The sequence below is a fragment of the Drosophila subpulchrella genome, unplaced genomic scaffold (assembly GCF_014743375.2).
Source record: "Drosophila subpulchrella strain 33 F10 #4 breed RU33 unplaced genomic scaffold, RU_Dsub_v1.1 Primary Assembly Seq54, whole genome shotgun sequence".
Taxonomy (NCBI): domain Eukaryota; kingdom Metazoa; phylum Arthropoda; class Insecta; order Diptera; family Drosophilidae; genus Drosophila; species Drosophila subpulchrella.
Genome location: NW_023665691.1, coordinates 503,481 through 520,342, shown reverse-complemented (window position 1 = coordinate 520,342; position 16,862 = coordinate 503,481).

Here is a 16,862-nt window from a genome sequence, read left to right as displayed (position 1 = left end):
TAACCCCAAATTGGGGTATGGGAGTCAACAGAGCTGAAATGTGAAGTTGTCGGCTAACCGCGAAAAACCAAGATTTGCCATTATTGGATTTACACTAAATGGAGAACTTATCACAAATAACTTATCAAGCTTGAAAGTTCACTTGAATTCTGAGTCATATCCATTGTTGAGGCCAGCGCCACCCTGTTCTCGACTTTACGTAGCACGTCGCGGTTCTAATAAAACTCGCAGGGTAACATATATCCAATTTATTATTCAATATAACTGCTGGCTGTATGGCGTTACATATAGCCGTGAGAAAAAGAAGTAAGGGCTGTACTGAATAAGCGCGGGCGAAGAAAGTGCTCGCGTACCCGACAAGTGCGCTTAAAGCTTGTGTTGAACGGTACAATTCCAGCCACTCATCTGCTGATTGGAACATTATAGCGGGCTTATTAGATCTGTCTATTGTAACAGATTTCGGCGGCGACATTCTCCCCCCGGTAAACTTGGCTCTCCTGCGTCTGGGTTACCCTCAATCTTGCCGACGTTCAATACAGCCAGCTTCGTTACGGGTCGTCGTAAGATGCCGTGGGCAGTCTTGATCGTAGCGCTTCTTACTTGCTGGTCCTTAGCTAAGACCACATCGGTGACTATTCCTTTCGGCCACGTGTTTCGTGGTAAGTTCTCGTCCACTATGAGGACGACGCTGCCAATCGTTAGAGGTGGCTGCTTGGCGTACCATTTTCCTCGGCGAGCTAAGTCGGGAACATATTCCCTGACCCATCGTTTCCAGAAATGGTCGGCGAATAGTTGAGCCGATTGCCACATGCATCGAACCGAGAGATTGTTGTCGATGATGGGCTTATATCCGCTTACTGACCCCAGTAGCAAATGATTGGGTGTGATGGCTTCGTCGTCGTTGGTGTACAGCGAAACGAATGTGAGCGGCCTTGAGTTTATTATAAATTCGATCTCCCAAAGTGCGCTTTGTAGACTCTCGCTAGTAAACTTCATCGCTGGGCAGATGGCGGACAGGACCCTTTTTATGGAGCCTATAAGGCGCTCCCATGCTCCCCCCATATGAGGCGCTGCTGGTGGGTTAAAGCTCCACTTAATTGTGTCGAACGATCTGTACACTTCGTCGAAGTCAACCCTTGGAAGCTCCTCGCAGATCACCTTCTCGGAAGCTTTAAAATTAGTGCCGTTGTTCGTAAATATTTCTCTAGGTGTCCCGCGGCGATTGAAGAAGTTGCGGATACACATAATGCATGACGAGGCGTCGAGGGGGTGAGCTATTTCTAGATGCACTGCCCTGACCGTGAGACAGGTAAAGATTACTCCCCATTTACTTTTCAGTACCAATCAAATTTTGTTGGGATTGGCTGAGGTTTATAAAAAAGTTTTGTTAAATTGTAAACACGAACTAGTGTTGATGCTAACTAAGAATCTTGGTGAATCTTGAACAAACCAGAAATGAACAAACTTTTAAACTGGAAATTACGAATAAAACCTGGAAAATTCCCCATGTAACTCTGAGCGATTTTACAATAATTAAGATGTATGATATTATTAAAAGTTGTGTAAACCTACCAATCGCATTCCAAAATTGGGATTTATATGTTAACCCCAAATTGGGGTATGGGAGTCAACAGAGCTGAAATGTGAAGTTGTCGGCTATCCGCGAAAAACCAAGATTTGCCATTATTGGATTTACACTAAATGGAGAACTTATCACAAATAACTTATCAAGCTTGAAAGTTCACTTGAATTCTGAGTCATATCCATTGTTGAGGCCAGCGCCACCCTGTCCTCGACTTTACGTAGCACGTCGCGGTTCTAATAAAACTCGCAGGGTAACATATATCCAATTTATTATTCAATATAACTGCTGGCTGTATGGCGTTACATATAGCCGTGAGAAAAAGAAGTAAGGGCTGTACTGAATAAGCGCGGGCGAAGAAAGTGCTCGCGTACCCGACAAGTGCGCTTAAAGCTTGTGTTGAACGGTACAATTCCAGCCACTCATCTGCTGATTGGAACATTATAGCGGGCTTATTAGATCTGTCTATTGTAACAGATTTCGGCGGCGACATTCTCCCCCCGGTAAACTTGGCTCTCCTGCGTCTGGGTTACCCTCAATCTTGCCGACGTTCAATACAGCCAGCTTCGTTACGGGTCGTCGTAAGATGCCGTGGGCAGTCTTGATCGTAGCGCTTCTTACTTGCTGGTCCTTAGCTAAGACCACATCGGTGACTATTCCTTTCGGCCACGTGTTTCGTGGTAAGTTCTCGTCCACTATGAGGACGACGCTGCCAATCGTTAGAGGTGGCTGCTTGGCGTACCATTTTCCTCGGCGAGCTAAGTCGGGAACATATTCCCTGACCCATCGTTTCCAGAAATGGTCGGCGAATAGTTGAGCCGATTGCCACATGCATCGAACCGAGAGATTGTTGTCGATGATGGGCTTATATCCGCTTACTGACCCCAGTAGCAAATGATTGGGTGTGATGGCTTCGTCGTCGTTGGTGTACAGCGAAACGAATGTGAGCGGCCTTGAGTTTATTATAAATTCGATCTCCCAAAGTGCGCTTTGTAGACTCTCGCTAGTAAACTTCATCGCTGAGCAGATGGCGGACAGGACCCTTTTTATGGAGCCTATAAGGCGCTCCCATGCTCCCCCCATATGAGGCGCTGCTGGTGGGTTAAAGCTCCACTTAATTGTGTCGAACGATCTGTACACTTCGTCGAAGTCAACCCTTGGAAGCTCCTCGCAGATCACCTTCTCGGAAGCTTTAAAATTAGTGCCGTTGTTCGTAAATATTTCTCTAGGTGTCCCGCGGCGATTGAAGAAGTTGCGGATACACATAATGCATGACGAGGCGTCGAGGGGGTGAGCTATTTCTAGATGCACTGCCCTGACCGTGAGACAGGTAAAGATTACTCCCCATTTACTTTTCAGTACCAATCAAATTTTGTTGGGATTGGCTGAGGTTTATAAAAAAGTTTTGTTAAATTGTAAACACGAACTAGTGTTGATGCTAACTAAGAATCTTGGTGAATCTTGAACAAACCAGAAATGAACAAACTTTTAAACTGGAAATTACGAATAAAACCTGGAAAATTCCCCATGTAACTCTGAGCGATTTTACAATAATTAAGATGTACGATATTATTAAAAGTTTTGTAAACCTACCAATCGTAAATATTTCTGTAGGTGTCCCGCGGCGATTGAAGAAGTTGCGGATACACATAATGCATGACGAGGCGTCGAGGGAGTGAGCTATCTCTAGATGCACTGCCCTGACCGTGAGACAGGTAAAGATTACTCCCCATCGTTTCTCCTTCCTCCTGCCAACGGTCACGAGAATTGGTCCAAAGTAATCGATTCCAACGTAGGTAAATGGGCGTTGATAAGCGGCGACTCTAGCAATGGGAAGTTGGGCCATTAGCGGCGGTTTTGGAGAGGCATTATCGTTTCTGCAGCGTTGGCATGCTCGTCGGGCTGACTTATATAAAACTCTTAAGCGTGGTATAATAAATGCCACGAATCCTATTGATGCAGGCCTCGTGCATGGTGTGGTGCATCTGACGGTGATACCAGTTAACAATTAGGCGTGTTACGTAATGCCCGTAAGGGAGTACTATTTGCTGTTGGGGGCACAAGTTTTCAGCTCTCCCTCGGATCCGTAGCAACTGGTCATCGTCTAGAAACACATTAAGACAAATTAGTTTTGAGTTTGCGTTTAGAGCTTTACCTTTGGAGAGTAAAAATATTTCTTTTCGGAACTCTGATACTTGCGCGTAGCGTATCAGTGTTGTTTGAGCGCGGCGTATCATCTCGGCGTTAATGCTCGTAATCGGAGGCGTTTTCGGCGCTGTTGCTTTCAGCTTTTCGATGTATAATATAAACGTTGCTACCGCTCGATATAGTCTCCGCCAGTCGGAAAAGTGTTCTACGTTCACGATGGGGTCCAGTGGCGTAGTAGCGACGAAAAACAGCTGCTTTACACTCGATGTTGGTTGGGGCTCCTAGGTCGGTACAGGTTGGCCAACGAGAACGTTCCTGGAGAAGGTACTCCGGGCCATCAAACCATTTATGCATGGAAGTGAAACTCAAAGTCCACATTGGTGAGCTCCAACACTTCTCCTACTCGATGCATTACGTACTGCTGGAACTTGCGCGGGTCCATTCGCAGCCATTTGAGAACTGTTTTGGACTCCGTCCAGTAGTAATGGGAGTTAACTGATAGCCGAGAATTTGTTTGAATTGACTGGCTAAGCTTGGCACCAGTGACTGCTGCCTGTAATTCCATACGGGGGATGGACAGCGGGCTTAGCGGGGCAACTTTAGTTTTGGCTGCTAGCAGGCTAAGATAAACGGAGTTGCCTTGTTGGATGCGAAGATACGGGACTGCTGCATATGCAAGTTCACTTGCGTCTACGAAGGTATGGAGCTGCACGTCATGGATGTCCTCGTTGGTTCTGAAGAAGCATCGCGGAATCTTAACCGTGGCGATTAGGGTTAATGCCTGCTTCCATCGATTCCATCTTGGGAGCAGGCTTTCTGGAATGCAGTCGTCCCAGTCGGTGGGGGTCCGCCACACTTCTTGTAATAATATTTTCAGCTCTATAGTGTAGCAGGCGATGAGGCCGAGGGGGTCGTACATTGACATAAGTACTTGGAGGAGTTCCCGCTTCGAGGGTGCATCGTTTTCAGTCCATATGTCGCGTTTCAGACGGGAGAATTTGAAGATAAACGTTAGGTCGTCCGTTTCCGGGATCCAGTATAGGCCGAGGACTTTCTCGGCGGTGGTGATTTCGACCTCGGTTGACGATGATTCTCCGCCTAGTTCGCCAAGCACAGTCTTCGAGTTCGATGCCCAGTTGCGAATATAGAACCCTCCTGCGGCGTGAATATGGCGAACTTGTGTGGCGATTTCTATCACCTCCTTATTGTCGTTGCCGCTGTAGATAAAGTCGTCGACGTAGTGGTAATTTTTCACGGCTTGTGCGGCGCACAGTGGTCGCCCCCATAGGCCAAAAATAAAAAAACAAAAGATAATATTACTGCTAAAAAATGGTCAGTACTGTCTCATAACACCTCAAAATTTTTTACTCTGCTGTTATTTTTGTTTTGTTCCATCTGTCCTCTTCAAGAATAAGTGTAAAACAAAGAGCAAAACATTTTATTGTGGAGCAGTGTGAGCGACGCGTCGCGACGTTTCAAGTGAGCTTGTGCAACAATAAATAAAAACAATTTTAAAAAAGATTTGATGCAAAATGGAAGTATTTAATATTTCAAATACAGGTATTAACTATTATTTTAAATTATATTCATGTACTAAGATTTTTGTGTCTATTTTTAATAATTAAGTTAATATTTGTGCACTTTTATATAAAATTTGTTTGTAAGTTAAAGTTTCACTAAGACTTTTAGTTGTGAAACTTAAATAAAATATAAGCGAATATTTACAGATTATTTAGAGAAAATTTCAGCTGCTAGTTATTGCTAGCCGCTGCGTAAGCTTGAAAAGAACCACGTGGTCTCGCCGTTTTCGAGCATTTTTTTCGTTTGTGTAACTGTGCTTTTTGTGGCGTCTATCTCTGTCTCTGTCTTCGTCGTCGTCTTCGTGCGTTTTGTTGTGTTGTTTTGTGATTGTCATTTGAGTTTCTTTTGTTAATTATATTTTTATAGAATTTTGGAAAAAAATTAAAATTTTTATCTACACTAGAAGTATTTTTGGCCGCTCGCTCCATACATGCCCGACCACTGCGCTATGGAAGCGACAAGATATAGTGGTACGATCCGGTCAATTTTTGTACAATATATTTATAATATTTTTATAGATTTTTGGTGAAAGTTTCATGCCGATAGCACGTCTAGAAGTATTTATGGCCGCGGCTCCATACAAGCCCGACCACTGTGCGGCGGCGGGATATTGCTGTTGGAACCTGTCAGCGTTTCTGTCCCGTATGAAGTGTGCGATACATGGTGCGCAGTTTATGCCGAATGTGAGCGCTTCCATCGTGTAGACGCTTGGATGGTGTAGTTCGTCATCTTGGTCGTACCAAAGGAAGCGCTGAACATGGGCATTTTCCGGCTTGACTCGAATTTGGTGAAACATCTCCGCGATGTCACCGATGATCGCCACCTTTCCGGCGCGAAATGAGATCAGCAGATCCACCAATGGTTTCAAGAGGTCGGGACCGGCGTGTATGAAGTCGTTCAGGGATTGTCCCCGCTGCATCCCAAACTAGACGAACCCTATTAGGTTTGTTCGGGTTTGTAATTATAAAGGTTGGTAGATACCATACTCGCGTGTTCTTCCAATATCTCGGCTGCACTTAGCTTACGGGCATACTTCTTTTGCACGAGATTGTCGATCTCCTTTTGGGTTTGAATCTTTAGTGCTGGTTCCTTGATGAATTTCCGTTGTAGGCATTTCAGTCGTCTAATGGCGTTTGGGTAACTATCTGGTAGAGCTGCGCTCTCGCTCTTCCACAGCAGTCCAATTTCAAATCTGCCGTCCTCAATTTTGGCTGTCGAGTTCATGATGGCTAGGGCACGGGAGTCAGCTTCAGAATATAGGTGGGCACGTCGAGGAGTCTCTACTGCGAAGGTTTGCTTAATGGCCTCGTGTAAGGCGGTGTCGGCTTCGTAGCATCTACACTCATGGATGTTAACGTGTCCCTCTGCGTTAGATCTTTTGCTCGGATGGATTTGCAACGTCCACCCCAGTCGAGTTTTGGAAGCAATTGGCTGGCGCCACGCTCCCTCCCGGGTTCTAAGAGGTACGGCTAGATTCCAGTTATCCGCTCCAACGATCATAGTTGGTCGCACGTTGGCATATGAGGTAATTGGTAGTCCTTTAAGGAACTTCATGGCGAGCTCCTCCATGTTGGCGGACTGTATTGGTAAGTTTAGGCTTCTGACGCTGCGAACGTCTCTCAGTTTAAATTTGGCTCCGTTCTGCGTGTTAATGACACGTAAGGTCGCTGTTTTAGAAGTTTCTTTGACACGGGTTGTATTGTCGGTCCATTTCAGGCAGAGTGGGTGTGGTACGCCTGTCACCCCCAGCTGCTGGAAGATAGTTTCTGCGATCAGCGTTACTGATGATCCTTCGTCTAGAAAGACAAAGGTGTTAATTGGTTGAGTCTTATAATCGATTTTGATTGGTACGATACGGAAATTAGTTTGATCCGCATGTCTATGGGCGAGAATGTGACCGCTCTCCAGCTCGGGTGCTGTTGGCTGGCGCGGGTGTTCGGAGCGGTAGAGTTGTTCTGCATGCAGTAGGGGATGGTGACGTTCGCGACAGTTGTTTATGTTGCATGTCTTCCTTGAAAGGCACTGGCTTCGGTGCTTGTTGAGGCAATTGAGGCACAAGTGATGGGTGCGGGACACGTCCCATCTTTCTGCCGTGTTCATAGCGGAGAAGTTAGGGCAGGCGTCGCATATCACGCATTTTCCTCTAAAAAGAAGTGGCTCCTCACTCGCCGAATGGTAATTAAGGCGTTCGCTGCGCCCGAAGTAAAGTGGGGATGATACTTGACTAGCTGCTTCGGCGATTGTGTACATCCATTCGCTGAATACATTCACCACCGGCACGGCGGTTTTTTTTGGGTGCATGGCCCATTGCAATTTAAGCTGCGAAGGAAGCTTTTCCACTAGTTCCTGCACATGGAGTGGGTTGCTCATGTGGGCGACTAGCTCGCAGGCTTCCATCGTTGAATATATGTTTCTTACGCAGAGTGCGTACTCGATCAGAGGTTCTAGTTTGTCCTTTGGAGGCGGAATTTTCCGTGCTTTATCAAGCATTGTCTGAAGTACATGCTCTGGCCGACCGAAACACATTTGAAGTGTCTGTATGATTTCGGGGACCATCGCTGGTAATAGTAACTTACTTTGTACTAGTTCTAGGGCCCTACCTCTTAGGCTTGACTGTAGGCGCATGAGGTTCTCCGCGTTGGTGTAGCCGGCGATCTCTGTGCTAGTTTGAAAACTGCTATAAAATAATGGCCAAGCTTGGGGGTTGCCATCGAATGCTGGCAACTCCCTTGGGATCGCTTGACGAGCGGCAATCTGCGAAGGTGTTGGTATGGCAGAGGTCAGCATTATTTTGTTGGCTGCGTCTGGTCCCACTAATAAGCTCCCTGCGGCTTCGGCTTCCTTTGGTCTGATCAGCTGTTGCTTAACCGGGGACGGACCATGTGAGAGTAGTAGATTAATACGGGAGCTGGCTCACTAGGTAATAAATCATGTCAAAAAAGGAGGTGGGGGTGACCCTAATTAGTCACGCATGGTTGCACACAGGTGTTCTAATGACCTAATTAGCATAATTAAGTCAAAAAGGGGGTGTTGCTGACCCTAGTTAGATGAGCATGGTTGCACACAGGTCACTTAATGAGGTTAGAAAGTGGTGTGTAGGAGTGTGAGAGAGTGGTGTTTTGATATGTCTTGTTTTGTCTTGTCTTTTTCTCACGCTAAAGGTGCGTGTGTGATAGGGGTGTTTTGTCATGCGTGGGATTTTGTGGAGTGCAATGGTTGCACACAGGTCACTATGTTGCTTCTAACTTGGGTTAGAACGCGTTATGCGTGGGCGTTTTGTTGAGTCAATTAGGGTTGTAGGTGACACCTGGCTTGCGTGTGTGATAGGAGGTGTTTTGTCATGCGTAGGATTTTGTGGAGTGCAATGGTTGCACACAGGTCACTATGTTGCTTCTAACTTGGGTTAGAAGGCGTTATGCGTGGGCGATTTGTTGAGTCAATTAGGGTTGTAGGTGACACCTGGCTACGGTCTTGTGGTCAAAAGGTGTTGGTTTGAGGGATATTAGACCGCATACTTTTGTGGTGTGAAACAAGCGTGAGTTCGGTAACCTCCCCCTCTTTAGCGAGCATTAGATGGGAAAGTGAGTGTGGGAGTGTAACAAAAACGTTGTTTTGTTATGCGTGGGCGTTTTGTTGATTCAATTAGGGTTGTAGGTGACACCTGTTAGTGTAACCTGCCTACGGTCTTGTGATCAAAATGGTGACGGTGGTGGTGGTTCCTAACAGAACAAAACCAAATGAGATCGTTTATTTAGTCAAATACGTTTTTCTTTAATCATATTTGAAAATTTTTTCTCATGCGCTTACATGAGAGAGAAAACGGTTACCTTCTATGTTTTGAAAAAATGTATGTGTTAAGGAGAAATGTGGAAAGTAGTTCAGTTTTAGAAAACTATTCGTTTTACAAGGGGTGTTTTGTCATGCGTGAGATTTTGTGGAGTGCAATGGTTGCACACAGGTCACTATGTTGCTTCTAACTTGGGTTAGAACGCGTTATGCGTGGGCGTTTTGTTGAGTCAATTAGGGTTGTAGGTGACACCTGGCTACGGTCTTGTGGTCAAAAGGTGTTGGTTTGAGAGATATTAGACCGCATACTTTTGTTGTGTGAAACAAGCGTGAGTTCGGTAACCTCTCCCCTCTTTAGCGAGCATTAGATGGGAAAGTAAGCGTAGGAGTGTAAGAGGGATGGTGGTGGTGGCGGTGCTTGTGGTGGTGGTTCCTAACAGAAAATACACAAAAACAAATGAGATCGTTTGTTTAGTCAAATACGTTTTTCTTTAATCATATTTGAAAATTTATTCTCATGCGCTTATAGAAAGAGAAAACGGTTACCTTCTAAGTTTTCAAAAAATGTATGTGTTAAGGAGAAATGTGGAAAGTAGTTCAGTTTTAGAAAACTATTTGAGTTGAGCGAACCATCTAGAATCGTCGTGTGAACCCTCCGGTAATTCAAAGCTAAAGTAAAGTTGTGTTAACTTACGTTCCATCCGAATTCGATTTGTGCGAGATTATCAAATTGATAATAATTAAAATACTTTACCAAGTGTAAAGTAAAGTTGTGTGAACTGTGAACTACCCAGATTTGTGTTGTTTAAACTTATCAAATTGATAAAACATAAAATACTTTACAGTAAAAGTAAAGTATAACAAAGTGAAAAGTACAAGTAACAATACAATACTTCCAAAAAAAGAAAAAAATCAAAACAAAAAATGAATAAGTATTGTGGAAAGTGCAACATTACCCTATCGGGTAACATTTCGTGGGCTCATCATCTGCGAACGGAGCAACACAAGAAGAATGTTGTTGAACCAGTGGATTCAAGGATAAAAAAAATCAGTTCTGGATTTCAAGGAAGGATTGTTCACTACTTATATGAAAACACCAACAATGATGTAATTTATCCATCACAATTTATGGAGGAAGCAGGAGAAGCTTTTCTACCTCACTTGTATCCATTGTTGGAGAGTTATGCATCGGTGAAAATAAATTTTGAACTTTTTGGAGAGTACGGTCTTTTGAAGGAAGAAAAGGAATGTATTGAAATAAAGTCATTTCAAAGTAAGATAACAATAATTAGTGCCTATTCGAATATTGAAAATGAATATAAGGAGCACATGGAAAAAATTTTGGCGAGGATGGAAGAATTCCAAGAAATGGATAGTGGATGGACTTTGCTTCATCTCACTCGATTGGAGATGAATATTAATCAATATTCACCCTTAAGAGGATCATCTTATATAAAACTACCCTCTTGTTTAGAAGGAAAAAAAGCAATTATAAATGTGAAAAACACAAATGATGAATATTGTTTTAAATGGAGCTTAATCGCAGCATTAAGTAATCTAAATAAGAATGCAAACAGATGCACAACCTATAAAGTCAATATAAATAATGAACTCATTCAAGTCAATGGGATCACACTAAATTTCACTGGATTGCAATTTCCACTAAAGCCTGCGGATATATCGAAATTTATGGAAATAAATAAAGACATAAATATTACACTTTTTGGATTCGACGATGGAGTTATATTCGGGCCCATATTTTACTCTCCTGAAGTGAGGAGAAATCATATAAATATGTTGATACTGGAGGAAGGATGCAAAGCACACTATACTTGGATAAAAAATCTCTCAAAGTAAGTTGTTTTATCATTTTATCATTATTATATCTTTTACCTGTTTTTGTTTTTAAATTTCATAATATTTATTAGCTTTCATACTTAAAAAAATTTTTTTTTTTCTTGTGTTTATCTTTTTTTAGTTTGGTTTCCTCTCAAGTTTCGAGAGACAAATCAAAAAAATGGTTCTGCCAAATTTGCTTAAATTATTCATTAAGTGAAGATGCTGCCAACCGGCATTCAGAAGTCTGTGGGAAGAAAGTCTCGCGTTTACCCAACATGAAGGATGCCACTTTACGGTATACAAATGTTCAAAAGGAAGTGATGGTCCCATTCACAGTTTACGCTGACTTTGAATGCATCCTTCAACCAATTAATAAAAACGAAACATTAAATTTAAATATTATAAATATACATAGACCTGTTTCATATGCATACTATATAAAGTGTGCACATAATAACAGTTTAGATAAGTTTGTTTTAGAAACTGTACTTAACTCGGGAATGAATTTCCTGTTATCACTAATAGAAAATTTAACTTTTATATATGAAAACTATATTTCAAAACCTGTTTCTTTAATAATGTCAGATGTTGAAGAAGATGATTTCCAAAAATCTAATAATTGTCATATATGCAACACTCCTCTTTTATTGGACAGAGTTAGGGATCACTGTCACTTCACAGGAAAATTTAGAGGGGCAGCACATAATGAGTGTAATTTAAGATATACAGTTCCAAAATTTATTCCTGTTTTCTTCCACAATTTCACCAGGTATGATTGCCATCTATTTATTAAAGATTTGGCAGTCATACCTGGTGAAATAAAGGTAATTCCATTAAATAAGGAACAATATATATCAATTTCAAAAATTATAACTTTAAGTAATGGTGATAACTTTGAAATCCGTTTTCTAGACTCATTTCGATTTATGCCTTCTGCTTTAGATACATTAGCTTCAAATCTAGATAGTGAACAAATGTGTATAACAAGATCATTTTTCCCTAATGAAAATCATTTCAACTTAATGCGACGAAAGGGTGTATTTCCATATGAATATTTAGATTCAGTTGAGAAATTAAAAGAAAGTAAATTACCTCCTAGAGAAGCTTTCTATAGTTCCTTAACCGAAAATGAATGTTCAGTTGAAAATTATACTCACGCACAAAAGGTATGGAATGAGTTTTCTTGTAATAATCTTAAAGATTATTTAGAATTATATTTAAAAACAGATGTTTTATTAATGTCTGATGTCTTTGAAAACTTTCGAAGACTTTGTAGTAAAATTTATTCACTTGATCCAGCACATTTTTTCACTACACCAGGATTATCATGGGAAGCTATGTTAAAATGTACTAAAATTGAATTAGATTTATTAACTGACATAGATCAGTATAAATTTATTCAAAGTGGTATTCGTGGTGGCTTAGTTCAATGTACATGTAGATATGCTAAAGCAAATAATAAATATGTTGAGAATTTTGATAGTACTCAAAAATCATCATATTTGATTTATTTGGATGCAAATAATTTATATGGTTGGGCTATGTCACAATCTTTACCATATGGAGGTTTTGAATGGATTTCAAGGGGGGAACTTGATAGTATAAACATTACTGAGATTGCAGATGATAGTGAATATGGATACATTTTTGAGGTAGATTAAAAATATCCTTTAAAATTGCACGATAAACATAATGACCTTCCATTTTGTTGTAATAATCAGTTACCAACAAAGTCAGACAAAATAAAAAAATTAATTGCTGATTTTAGGGATAAAGAAAAATATATAATTCATTATAAACATCTTCAACAGTGTATAGAAAATGGATTAATTCTAACAAAAATTCATAGAGGTCTTCGCTTCTTTCAGAAGCCTTGGCTAAAAACATATATTGATTTGAATACATTCCATAGAACTAATGCAAAAAATACATTTGAAAAAGATTTTTTTAAACTTTTAAATAATGCTGTCTACGGAAAAACGATGGAAAATGTCGATAAGCGCGATAATATTAAATTAATTACAGAATGGGAAAGTGCTTCACCATCCGATTCTTCTGGTCCAAAAAGGCATTGTGGTAGATCTCTTATTTCAAAGTCAAATTTCCATAGTGTCAAACAGTTTTCAGAAAACTTCTTTGCCTTTCAAATGAAAAGATTAAATGTGTTGTACAACAAACATTTATATTTAGGTTTTGCTGTATTAGATTTATCGAAATGGAAAATGTATGATTTTCATTATAATTATATCAAACCTAAATACAATGAAAATGTTCAATTAAATGAACTCAATGGAAGACCTATGACTGAATTTGTTGGTTTGAGATCAAAAATGTATGCCTTTAAAACATCTAATAGTAATGACAGCTCTGAAAAAACAGTGAAAAAATCAAAGGGTGTTAAAAGAAGTGCATACTATATAAAGTGTGCACATGATAACAGTTTAGATAAGTTTGTTTTAGAAACTGTATTCAACTCGGGAATGAATTTCCTGTTATCACTAATAGAAAATTTAACTTATATATATGAAAACTATATTTCAAAATCTGTTTCTTTAATAATGTCAGATGTTGAAGAAGATGATTTCCAAAAATCTAATAATTGTCATATATGCAACACTCCTCTTTTATTAGACAGAGTTAGGGATCACTGTCACTTCACAGGAAAATTTAGGGGGGCAGCACATAATGAGTGTAATTTAAAATATACAGTTCCAAAATTTATTCCTGTTTTCTTCCACAATTTCACCAGGTATGATTGCCATCTATTTATTAAAGATTTGGCAGTCATACCTGGTGAAATAAAGGTAATTCCGTTAAATAAGGAACAATATATATCAAATTCAAAAATTATAACTTTAAGTAATGGTGATAACTTTGAAATCCGTTTTCTAGACTCGTTTCGATTTATGCCTTTTGCTTTAGATACATTAGCTTCAAATCTAGATAGTGAACAAATGTGTATAACAAGATCATTTTTCCCTAATGAAAATCATTTCAACTTAATGCGACGAAAGGGTGTATTTCCATATGAATATTTAGATTCAGTTGAGAAATTAAAAGAAAGTAAATTACCTCCTAGAGAAGCTTTCTATAGTTCCTTAACCGAAAATGAATGTTCAGTTGAAAATTATACTCACGCACAAAATGTATGGAATGAGTTTTCTTGTAATAATCTTAAGGATTATTTAGAATTATATTTAAAAACAGATGTTTTATTAATGTCTGATGTCTTTGAAAACTTTCGAAGACTTTGTAGTAAAATTTATTCACTTGATCCAGCACATTTTTTCACTACACCAGGATTATCATGGGAAGCTATGTTAAAATGTACTAAAATTGAATTAGATTTATTAACTGACATAGATCAGTATAAATTTATTCAAAGTGGTATTCGTGGTGGCTTAGTTCAATGTACATGTAGATATGCTAAAGCAAATAATAAATATGTTGAGAATTTTGATAGTACTCAAAAATCATCATATTTGATTTATTTGGATGCAAATAATTTATATGGTTGGGCTATGTTACAATCTTTACCATATGGAGGTTTTGAATGGATTTCAAGGGGGGAACTTGATAGTATAAACATTGCTGAGATTGCAGATGATAGTGAATATGGATACATTTTTGAGGTAGATTTAAAATATCCTTTAAAATTGCACGATAAACATAATGACCTTCCATTTTGTTGTAATAATCAGTTACCAACAAAGTCAGACAAAATAAAAAAATTAATTGCTGATTTAAGGGATAAAGAAAAATATATAATTCATTATAAAAATCTTCAACAGTGTATAGAAAATGGATTAATTCTAACAAAAATTCATAGAGGTCTTCGCTTCTTTCAGAAGCCTTGGCTAAAAACATATATTGATTTGAATACATTCCATAGAACTAATGCAAAAAATACATTTGAAAAAGATTCTTTTAAACTTTTAAATAATGCTGTCTACGGTAAAACGATGGAAAATGTCGATAAGCGCGTTAATATTAAATTAATTACTGAATGGGAAAGTGCTTCACCATCCGATTCTTCTGGTCCAAAAAGGCATTGTGGTAGATCTCTTATTTCAAAGTCAAACTTTCATAGTGTCAAACAGTTTTCAGAAAACTTCTTTGCCTTTCAAATGAAAAGATTAAATGTGTTGTACAACAAACCTTTTTATTTAGGTTTTGCTGTATTAGATTTATCGAAATGGAAAATGTATGATTTTCATTATAATTATATCAAACCTAAATACAATGAAAATGTTCAATTAAATTATATGGATACAGATTCTTTTATATATACCATTAACACTGACGATTTTTATACAGATATTCAGAATGATGTTGAGATGAAGTTTGATACATCAGATTATTCTGATGAATTACTTAATCTCTATAATTTTCCTAAAGCTAATAAAAAAAGGTTGGGTTTTTTTAAAGATGAACTCAATGGAAGACCTATGACTGAATTTCTTGGTTTGAGATCAAAAATGTATGCCTTTAAAACATCTAATAGTAATGACAGCTCTGAAAAAACAGTGAAAAAATCAAAGGGTGTTAAAAGAAGTGCAATAGATCAATTAACTTTTAATAGTTTTAAAAAATGTTTGTTTTCGGAAGAGGAAGTGGTAGGCTCTATGTCAATGATTAGATCTAAAAATCATCTTTTATCAACAATTAAATGTAAAAAAGTAGTTCTCAGTCATAAAGACACAAAGGTTCTTATACAAGACAATAAAATTAATACACTACAATATGGCCATTATAAAATAGATGAAAAAAGATTAGAAAATAAACTTAATGAAATGGATTCAAATATTTATGTTTATGAACAAAGAATAAAAGAAATAGAGAATTGTCCTAATAGAAATAATTATCAAGAGAATGAAATAGAAAAATATCACAAAAATATATATGAATGTGAATTTGAAATGTTTTGTACAGAATTAGAATTAAGTTTACTAAATGATAAAAAAAATGAATAAATGTACTCTATAATTGTAAATAAGACAGAACAAACAACGCTTTTTTATTTAAAGGGTAAAATGTAAGGTAATGTATAAACAAAATATTACAATTCACAATATTATTATTATAAAATTTTTTATTGAACAGAACAAACATCGCTTTTACTTACAGGGTAATGTTAAAATTTATGAGAATTAACAGAACATGAAAATTTGAATTTAACAGAAGAATTACAATATTTTCTTTGAATTACATTCAATTTGCTTACTTTCTTCTATATTTAGTGGTACAGTTTGTTTATAGTTATCTATACCACCCTGTAATCTATATACTTTATTCTCATCATTACTTAAAGGAATTGATTTAATGTATTTATCATTATCTTCATCTAAATTAAACGGTATAGTTTGAACATAGTTATCTATACCACCCTCAACAAGAATAGTTTCATCCTCACTAGATGATCTTGGAATACATGGTTCCGGATTTTCATCATCATAAAGGATTGTATCATGGTCATCATCATCATCATCATCATCGTCATCACCATACAAATTATGAGAAAATTTGCCATCCTCTTTTTTATTAATGTTTTGGAGTTCTGAAAATCTAAATATTTTACTATATATATATACAAATATTATTTTATATGTATTTAACCAACCTTTTTGAGCTCCATCCGAAATATTATTTTCAACTTTTTTATTTATGTTTTGGAGTTCTGAAAATATATATATATATACAAGGGTGGTCAAAAGTATTTTCACAAAAAAAAAGTTAAATACATTCATAATTTGAACTTACATCTTGTTAACTTTGGCATCAATGGAAAGGTAATTTAAATGCCGTTTGAATGATACAATACATTTCCTAACACATTCAGTACTTATTGAAAAGGACGAATTTGTGTGAAAATGTCCTTTTTGAACTTTTTTCCTTGACTTGTAAACTTAAATTTTTTGATGCAAAA